General features: G+C 51.2%; 1 pseudogene; it reads right to left on the bottom strand.

Moving 5' to 3' along the window:
* Nucleotides 1-1,748: 1,748 nt before the first annotated feature.
* LOC106803423 (beclin-1 pseudogene) lies at nucleotides 1,749-5,775 on the bottom strand (annotated as a pseudogene).
* Nucleotides 5,776-9,551: the final 3,776 nt, after the last annotated feature.

Here is a 9,551-nt window from a genome sequence, read left to right as displayed (position 1 = left end):
CTACAATGAGATGTCACCTCACACCTGTCAGAATGGCTATAATTAACAAGACAGGAAACAACATGTGTTGGAGAGGATGTGGAGAGAAGGGAACTCTCATACACTGCTGGTGGGAGTGCAAACTGGTGCAGCCACTATGGAAAACAGTATGGAGATTCCTCAAAAAATTAAGGATAGAACTACCATATGATCCAGCTATTCCACTGTTGGGTATTTATCCAAAGAACTTGAAAACACCAATGCGTAAAGATACATGCACCCCTGTGTTCACTGCAGCGTTATTCACAATAGCCAACACTTGAAAGCAACCTAAGTGCCCATCAAGGGACAAATGGATAAAGAAGATGTGGTATATATACACAATGGAATACTACTCAGCCATAAGAAACGATGAAATCCAGCCATTTGTGACAACATGGATGGACATTGAGGGTATTATGCAAAGTGAAATAAGTCAGAAGGAGAAGGTCAAATACCGTATGATTTCCCTCACTAAGTAGTAGATAATAACAAAAACAAACACATAGAGACAGAGATTGGATTGGTGGTTACCAGAGGGGAAGGGGGTATGGAGGAGGGCGAAAGGGATAATTCAGCACATGTGTGTGGTGATGGGTTGTAATTAGTATTTGGGTGGTGAACATGATGTAATCTATGCAAAAATAGAAGTATAATGATGTGCACCTGAAATTTATACAATCTTATAAACCAATGTTACTGCAATAAACAAAAAATTTTTTTAAAAATGTGATATAGGGGCCATCTCTGTAGCGTAGCAGTTAAGTGCACACACTCTGCTGCTGGCGGCCCAGGTTCAGATCCGGCCGTGCACCGACACACCGCTTGTCAGGCCATGCTGTGGCGGCGTCCCATATAAAGTGGAGGAAGATGGGCACGGATGTTACCCCAGGGCTAGTCTTCCTCAGCAAAAAAAGAGGAGGACTGGCATGGATGTTAGCTCAGGGCTGATCTTCCTCACACACACACACAAAAAACAATGTGACACAGGGGCCAGCCCAGCGGCATAGTAGTTAAGTTCCCACGCTCCGCTTCAGCAGCCTGGGATTCACTGGTTCGGATCCCGGGCACAGACCTACGCACTGCTCATCAAGCCATGCTGTGGCGGCATCCCACATACAAAATAGAGGAAGATGGGCACAGATATTAGCTTGTGGCCAATCTACCTCACACACACACAAAGATAGAAGGTAAGTAAAAATGCTATAATCTTGAATTTGAATTGGATGTAAATTGTTACTTGGAAAACAATTTTATGATATCTAGAAAAGTGAAATATTATACATACCCTATGACTCATTGGTACATATTCTAGAGTAATTCTTGAATATGTGAAGCAAGATAAGATCGTATAAGAATGTGCATAGGTATGCTTTCTGTAAAAGCTATGAACTAGAAACAACACAAATAGCCATCAACAGTATGATGGTTAAATCGTTTGTGCTGTATTCATCAATGGAATATTACCCAACAACCAAAATGAATGACTACACCAAGACATAAACATGGATGAGGGGCTGGCCCCTGGGCGTAGTGGTTAAGTTTTGCGTGCTCTGCTTTGGCAGCCCAGGTTTGCAGGTTTGTATCTGATGGTGGACGACCTACACCCCTCATCAGCCACGCCATGGTGGCAACCCACATATAAATTAGAGGAAGATTGGCACAGATGTTAGCTCAGGGCTAATCTTCCTTTAGCAGAAAAAAAAAAAAAAGAGGAAGATTGGCACAGATATTAGCTCAGGGCGCATCTTCCTCAGCAAAAAAAACAAACAAACAAAACATGGATGAATCTCTAAAATGTAAGGATGAGCAGAAGCAAACACAGAATAAAACATGTAGGATGATTTGATTAATATAAAATCCAATGCATTCAATACTAAACAATAAACTGTTTAAGGATACATACATAGGTAGTAAAACCATATAGAGAAGTAACGGCATGATCGACACGATTCAACATCACATGTACCCCAGAGAAGGTAACTATAAGAGGATGGTGCTCGGAGCAGGGCACATGTGGGATACTGGTTACGTTCCATTTCTCAAGCCAGGAAGCAGATCCACGGGTATGTGTTCTTCTTTTCTTTAAATTGTACATACATGTTTTCTATCCTCAGTATACATGACGTATTTCTCAATATAAAATTGAAAAAGAAAAGTCATGACTCCAAGTTGAACCCTAAGGTCAGGATGGGAAAGGGACAGGGCTCTGGGTCTAGGGAGCATTTTTAGGATGGGAAAGCTTGAGCATACTTACAAGCCACCCTCCCTATGATAGTAGCCAGGATGGGGCCAGGACTGCTGCAGGCCAATGAGTGTATATTTGAGAAGGAGAAACAGGAAGTGAGCCCACATTTCCTCTTGATGAACACATGGGGTAGGGTCTTGCTCCAGCCCTGAGCTGGGAGGGGAAGGGAGACAATCAGTATCAGGTAAAGGAGGTTCAGAGCAGCACTGAGGGGTGAGATGAACCCCTGCAGCGCATGGACGAGGGGAAGAGATGCAAAACGGCGTGTGACCCAGGGTGGGGACTTGCAGGGAGGGCTGGTCAGAAGGCCCTGGCCGTGAACGTCCACCTCCAACATGTACGTGGCCCTGGGGGCAACAGGCAGAGGGTTTCCAGTTGGCTCAGTGGCCCCTTCCCAGGAGAAGACTGACCTGAGTCAGGGACACTGCTGTGACCTCAAAGCCAGACTAATGTCTGGCTGGGACCACGAAAGCAGGAGCCTGGTGGTCTTCACACACCGTGCTCCGTCTCTGAGTCATATGTGCCCCCAGCAGGTGGTCCCAGCTGTACAGCAGCAGGTCTCACTGACACAGGGTGTGCCCATGAATGCAGAGTCACACAAACTATTGCTGAAGTGACACAGTCACTGCCCCACGCAGGGACCCACATACAAACTGCAGAAATGTCTATTCACTCACCTAAGTGATAACAGTTAATTCACTGTTTTTCAGACTGCAGCAAATCTTTTATTACAATTAATTAAATCTCTTAATAATGTCTCAAACAGTATCAAACACCCTCTCATCTCTCTAACACAGAGCAGAGTGGGCATTCAGTACCAGAACTGAGCGAGAAGTACTGAATTTCAAGCTTCTGATCACATCCCACGGTGACCAGGTAGAGCTTATGCGCCATCGTCTCACGTTATCCAGCTGCGTGTCTCACACAGCTCATCGCCTCAGTGGAGACCAAAATTTCTATTTCATATTCCAAGTGCAGGAAGTTGAGAGAGAGAAATCCAGTGAAAACACATTGATTTCAATTCAACTCTCTCAGTGAAAACACATTGATTTCAATTCAACTAAGTTAATAAAAAAAAAAAAAGCAAACAAATGAGTCGTTTTCAAGGGAGAGAGAGAGAAAAGAAGGTATGGAAGTACGAGTCACGACTGTGACAAGGGCTAGTAGCCATACATGGCACATTGTAGCTCCACGAACTATCTATCATATGATATTTTATTTATTTATTTTTAAAGATTTTATTTATTTATTTTTCCCCCAAAGCCCCAGTAGATAGTTGTATGTCATAGGTGCACATCCTTCTAGTTGCTGTATGTGAGACGCAGCCTCAGCATGGCCGGAGAAGCGGTGCATCGGTGCGCTCCCGGGATCTGAACCAGCAGCAGAGCACGCGCACTTAACCACTAAGCCACAGGGCCAGCCCTATCATATGATATTTTAAAATAAAGTGACTTTTGTGGACTTTTTTCTTTTTTGGTATTGTAAACACGTGCTGTTTGATATTACCTGAATTCAATTTAAAACGGTTTTTTTTTGCAAATACAACAAAATTTAAAGCCTTTAAGGCAGGCATCTCTCTAAGGAAAAAACTAAGGCATTTGTTATGAAACTGTTAGGATGCCCGCACCTAAGACTCCTCAGCATGACCTTCAGCGCTTTTGTTCTCTGTTGCTCAGGGGTAAACTGGGTTTTGATGGAACAGAAGCCACCGCTGCCTCCTATGCCTTCAATCTTGTCTTTCTCCACATCCATCCTGTAAGGAAGACAAAAATGTTTCATCTTTCTCAATCTCTTCTTTGAACTGCTGCACACAGCGCAGGAAAGCCGCCATTGCACGGTCAAACCTGTTGTCCCAGAAAAACCACAACCCCCAGAACAGCACAATGGCAGCTCCTTAAATTGTCAGTCAGAGGCTCCAGATATGAATGGTTTTCACAGGAACGAGACAATACCTCTGAACCTTCCGACCCATCGTATTGGCTGGGGTGTGGGGCAGTCCCGAGCAGCATTCACCACAGTCCATTCCACAGGAGCACCGGGCAGGTGACCCGGTCTGAAGTTACTGATTGTGCCCAACTGTCCACAGCCCCAGATGGGAAAGGTCTCGTTAAAGACACTGGTTTTCTTCAGCTGCATCTGGGCATAACGCCTCTGGTTTCCTACATCTTCAGCCCCTCATCCCGTTCCAGCTATTGTCATTTAAGTTCACTGTATTCCCTCTGGCACTGAGGTTCCTCCAGACCCAGTCTCTCAGCCTCAGACCAGACCTTCTCACGATTTTCTGCCACTGTCTCTGGGCTCTCTTCCACATCTTCCAGCTCCTGGATCAGCCTCTCCTCCTCCAACGCCAGCTCCCTTAGCTCCACCAGTAGCTGCTCCCTGTCACCCTCATTCATTTGCTCTAAGGTCCCCAAACGGCGTTTGCAGTTCTGACACTCATTTCAGTGACGTGGTCTACAAGAGGACCTGTGCATTCCTCACACAGTGGTGATCCACATCTGTCTGCCCCACAGGATGTGAAAAAGGCCCCCAGTGACCTTCAGTCTTCAGCTAATGTTCTCCATGGTGCCACCGTCAGATGCCTCCCTGATCAGAGTGAAGCCGTTGGCACTTTCTGTAGATGTCACCCTGGCCGGGATGAATCTGCAAGAGATGCCATCCTGGCGAGGTTCAATAAATGGCTCCTCTCCTGAGTTAGCCTCTTCCTCCGGGGTCTCCCCTGGTTTCTCCCAGGCTGGGGCAAGTAATGGAGCTGCGAGCTCCCAGATGGTGACGCGGTCCAGTCTCAGCGGCTGGCTGCAGGGCTGGCACACGAAGCTGGCCTGCACAGTGCTGCTGGGCATCTTTAACCCTCCATCCCTCGGGACCTGGGGCCAGCACCCTGGTCCAGTCTACCGTGGCTCTCAGGTGGGCTCAGAGCAAGGCCTCCACAACTGCTGTCACCAGGTCTTCAGCTACTTCCAGGCCGGCCCAACAACAATAACTGACTTTTACTGTGCATTTGTTATGCGCTCATCAGTGTTCTAAGTGCCTTCCACGTACTGACCCACTCACTTAACCAACATTCACCAGCACCTTAAGAGCCACACGTTGGGCAAGGGGCTGAGCACAGCTGTGCCCACTGCAATCACAGACCCTGCTCCCATGGGGAGTGAGGTCTGGTGGGGAAGACGACCCCGGGAATGCCCATGCAGGGCGTACATGCTCTTACAGATGTGGGCAGACCACTTCAGACAGGCCTCAGTGTCCTAAAAGAACTCCCCTGACCCAAGCCCCCCTCAGCTACTGCACCTCTCCCCGGTACACTGAGAGAGCTGGCTGCTCTTGATGCCTCCTCTTCCCTCCCTCCCTCACCTCCAGGGGCTCTGGTCTATTCTTCCCTCACTGCTGCACTGAAACAGCCTTATTCAAGGTCATCAGTCATCTCCATCTTTCCAAAACCCCTGCTGCAGCCCATGTCCTCTCTCAGCCCTTTTTCATCAAGGCTTCTCTGATGCCACCTTAACTCACTACCCGCTCTCCCCCCGCCCCCGTCACTTGCTGCCCCTGCCTCATCCCCCTTGCGAGGGGGAAATGCGCAGCCCCTCAGAGCTCTAGCTGGGGCCCCTCCTCTTTGCTCTTTCATCCTCTTTCCATGTGATCTCATCCATGACTTCAAATACCTCTATAAATGGGTGGCGCCAAAATGTGCGTCCCCGGCCCTTATTCATCCCCTGAGCTCGACTCCTATATCTAACCACCCGCTCCACAGGACAGACATCTCCACATGGCAAGACAGCATTTTCAATTTACACTCCCACACAAACCTGTTCCACTGTGTCTCTCCCCTCTGCCCCCACAGGGAAATGGCAGTACGTCCACCCAGTTGCTCAGTCCAAAAGCCAGAGTTAATTCTTCTTTCCAATCAGACCAAGTATAATAAACACTTTAAAAAGGTTTTTTTTAAAGAACAGACACAAGGAAGAAAGGAGGAAAGGGAGGGAAGGAGGGTCCAGATCACAGCTAAATGCACTCTTTCCCCACTGACCCCCAGCAGTGAGAGTCCCTCATCCCTACCCAGGGTTCCTGTGGTCTTTTCTGTGTCCTGTGGACTCTGGCTTCTCGTCCACATGGGTGGCCCCTGACCCCCACACACAACAGGGTCAGCATCTGTCTGTCTCCCAGTCTGCGTGGTACAGGCCTGGTCAGTTTAATGTCCTCCATCGCAGACACAGCCTCTCTGAAGACACATCTCTCTGCCAGGGGGACTCCCTCCACTCCCGGAGGGAGCCCCTCTCCCACGGTCAGAGTTGACCAAGTTGTTGGGGGGTGGGAGGCGAGAGCTGAGCCGAGCTGGGCAGGGCAATGGGAAGGGGTAGGCTGGGGACAGGCCAAGACTCAAAGCCCCACCTCTGGCTGCACGGACGAGGGGCACTGGCAGAGATCCATACAGCTCAGTGGTGTGGCAATGCCAGGCCGGCCAGGCAGAGGGCCCAGGGGACTAGCACCATTGGTCAAGTGGAAAAGGAAGTTTCCAAAACAACGTGGGTTCGAAGGCAGGTGAGTAAACACCAGGCCTGTGAAATGTCTCCACCTGGGCTTGAGCCCCACCCTGAGTATCCACAAGGCTGACAGTGGATGGGGGCACTGATGGCCCAGGCGCTGTCACAGAGAAGTGAGTGAGCCAGCTGTGTCACCCAGATGCCTGTGACAGGTGTGTGGCAAGTAACTTCAGGCAGGTAAGACAGAGTTTGTAGGACAGTCATGTAACCAGTGGGCAGAGCAGGTGTGTGTGACACGGGCAGGTACACCTGCACAGCAGACGTGGAGGAGGGTGCAGTGGTGCGGGACGATGGGAGTGACAGGTGAGTATGTGACAGGCACACCAACACCACTGATGAGCACTTCCCCCCCAAGTGCCAGATGTCTCAGGGTCACAGCCCCCCGAGTCCAGGGAGGTCTGGAGGGGCCTGATGTCCTTGGGGAGACTCTCAGGCCCTCTCTGCTCTCCAGGGTAACCCTCGTTGCAGGACAAGCAAGGGTACACCTGTGACACACACTCCCAGGCTTAGGGAGGACAGCCCAGCAGTGTCCTGAGGGCTGGAGAAGGAAGACGGAAGGGGAGAAGGCACGCTCCCGCTGTGCTTCCCTTGGGTTCTGCAGGTTCCCCAGGATCCCAGGCACTTCCCGGGCTCTATGTCCTCAGGAACCAGGGACCTCAGACTGGTGCTGCTACCCCAGGAGACAGTGCCACACAGAATTCCTCCCAGGATGGCTCAGGAAGAGGACCCCCATCTCCACCCCAGGTCATATGGCCCCTCCCATCTCTGAGCCCCCCACCAGGCCTGCTCTGAGCAGTCGCCCAGTCCCCAGAGCATGTGCACACACATCCCTCTCCCAGCCAGGTACTCACCACATCCACTCAGGGCGCACGCAGACCTGATGCCCACACACCACGTGGGGGCAAGTACTCCAGAGCTGCGCCCCGTGGAAGGTCACCAGCAACTGGGGCACTCCCCCCACGCCCAGACCTGTCCTCAGTCCCAATCCAAGGCCTTCCTGGAGCCCCTCACAGGCTGAGTCTACTACCCCACAGCCGCCACAGCCCTGGCCCCTCCCAGGGAACATCTGTTAACTAGAAGTGCACAGAGCTGGGGACCAGCCTCAGGATGGGGTGGAGGTGAGAGGAGATGGTGGTGAGTATAGCCCCACACACCACCGCACTCACTCTGACCACCACCGAGTCACTCCTTGGCCCACACTGCCCTCCAGACCCCTGCCACTGTGGATCTCCATGCCCAGCCCCTCCCAGGTCCCACAGATTACTGCCCCAACTGCCCATCCCTTCCCAGCCCCCTCCAAAGCAAGCCCTCAGGAGGCACTCAAGTCTACCTGCAGTTCAGGAAGTGCTCACCTGTGTGTCCTGGCCGAAGGGGGGCAGGAAGCACTGACCAGGAGGGGTCAGCACCACTCCTCCTACCCTAGGGCCGTGAGGGCACCCCATGCCCAAGACCACCCCCAGAAACCTCCGAGAGCCACCAGCCCAGCCAACATCACACACACACACACACACACCATAGCCTTTGCTCACTTACAGGAGGTGGGTCTTTCCTGTTTGTGGGCCAGGTCTCAGTGGGGCCCATGAGGCTGAGAACTCATCCAAATACTTCCAAATCACCTGCTCTGGGGGCACCCCGCCTTGTATAAGGTGGTGGGGGAAGGACCCCAGGTTCTGCTGGCCTCACTTAATTCAATCTCTCTTTCTCCCCAACATTCTCTCACTCAATCTCCCCAAAAATCTCTCTCTCCCAATCTCTCCTGATCCCTCACAATCTCTCTCATTCACTCTCTCTCATACACAATGTCTTTCTCAATATCTTTCATTGCCTCCCTCCCTCTCACCCATCTCCACCTCCCTCTCTGTCTCTTTTTCTCTCTCTCTCTCTCTTTCTCTCTCACATACACACACACACACACACACACACACGGCAGTGAACTCAAGGGTCTGGCCTCTAGGATGAGTACGGAACCGAGGGCCTCGCACGAAGGCACCTGTACACGTACCACCTGGGGCACAGGTGCACGCACTTGAGGTGTAGTGTGTACAGCATTTGTGTAACCTCCTGTTCTTGGGCCTGTATATCCCACCTGTAGCTCCTTCACCAGGCAACTGAGGCCTCACATGGACTTGCAAACCAATGGGGCACGGGGAGTCCTAAGTCAAAACCCTGAAGGCCAGGGTAGGGTCTGGCTCAGGCTATGGTACCAACCATATGCCAGACACCGTGGAGACAAGAGTGAACAGACAGACCCTGGCCCAGAAAGCTCACCATCTAGTGAGGGGACAGCCAGCCAGACAATAAGTACCCTTATTCTCTTGATACAGGAAAGTACAGGTAGAGGTGTCACCAGGTGCCGACATCAGGGGAGGTATCCAAGGGGCAGGCGAGTTTGGCAACCAAGGTCGGAGGGTCAGGGGCAATCCACCCGGCTGGCCTGGGTCTCACACTGCTTCCAGTCTCAGAAGCCATCAGGTCAGCGTAACTCCTGAAAATGGCCTGGAAGATGCCACTTTTGGAAAATGAAGAGCAGGGGCCCACCCAAAATTTTGGGTATTCAGTGAAGTGTAGTAACTGGGAGCCTCGCTTATGCACATAGCTGAGATCTGAAGGATCTGACCAGGAATTAAGGCATTGGGCAGGGAGTGCGCAGGCTCTGTAGTAACAGGGATGGTGGCAGTCACCAGGCCCGAGAGAAGGCAATACGGGGCCCTGGAGCCCAGAGAGAAAGGGCAAAGTGCGGCCAG

Source organism: Ceratotherium simum, chromosome 33 (assembly GCF_057802395.1).
Source record: "Ceratotherium simum simum isolate JZ-2026a chromosome 33, ASM5780239v1, whole genome shotgun sequence".
NCBI lineage: Eukaryota > Metazoa > Chordata > Mammalia > Perissodactyla > Rhinocerotidae > Ceratotherium > Ceratotherium simum.
Note: the sequence above shows the minus strand (reverse complement) of the source record. Positions and strands in the feature narration are given on the sequence as shown.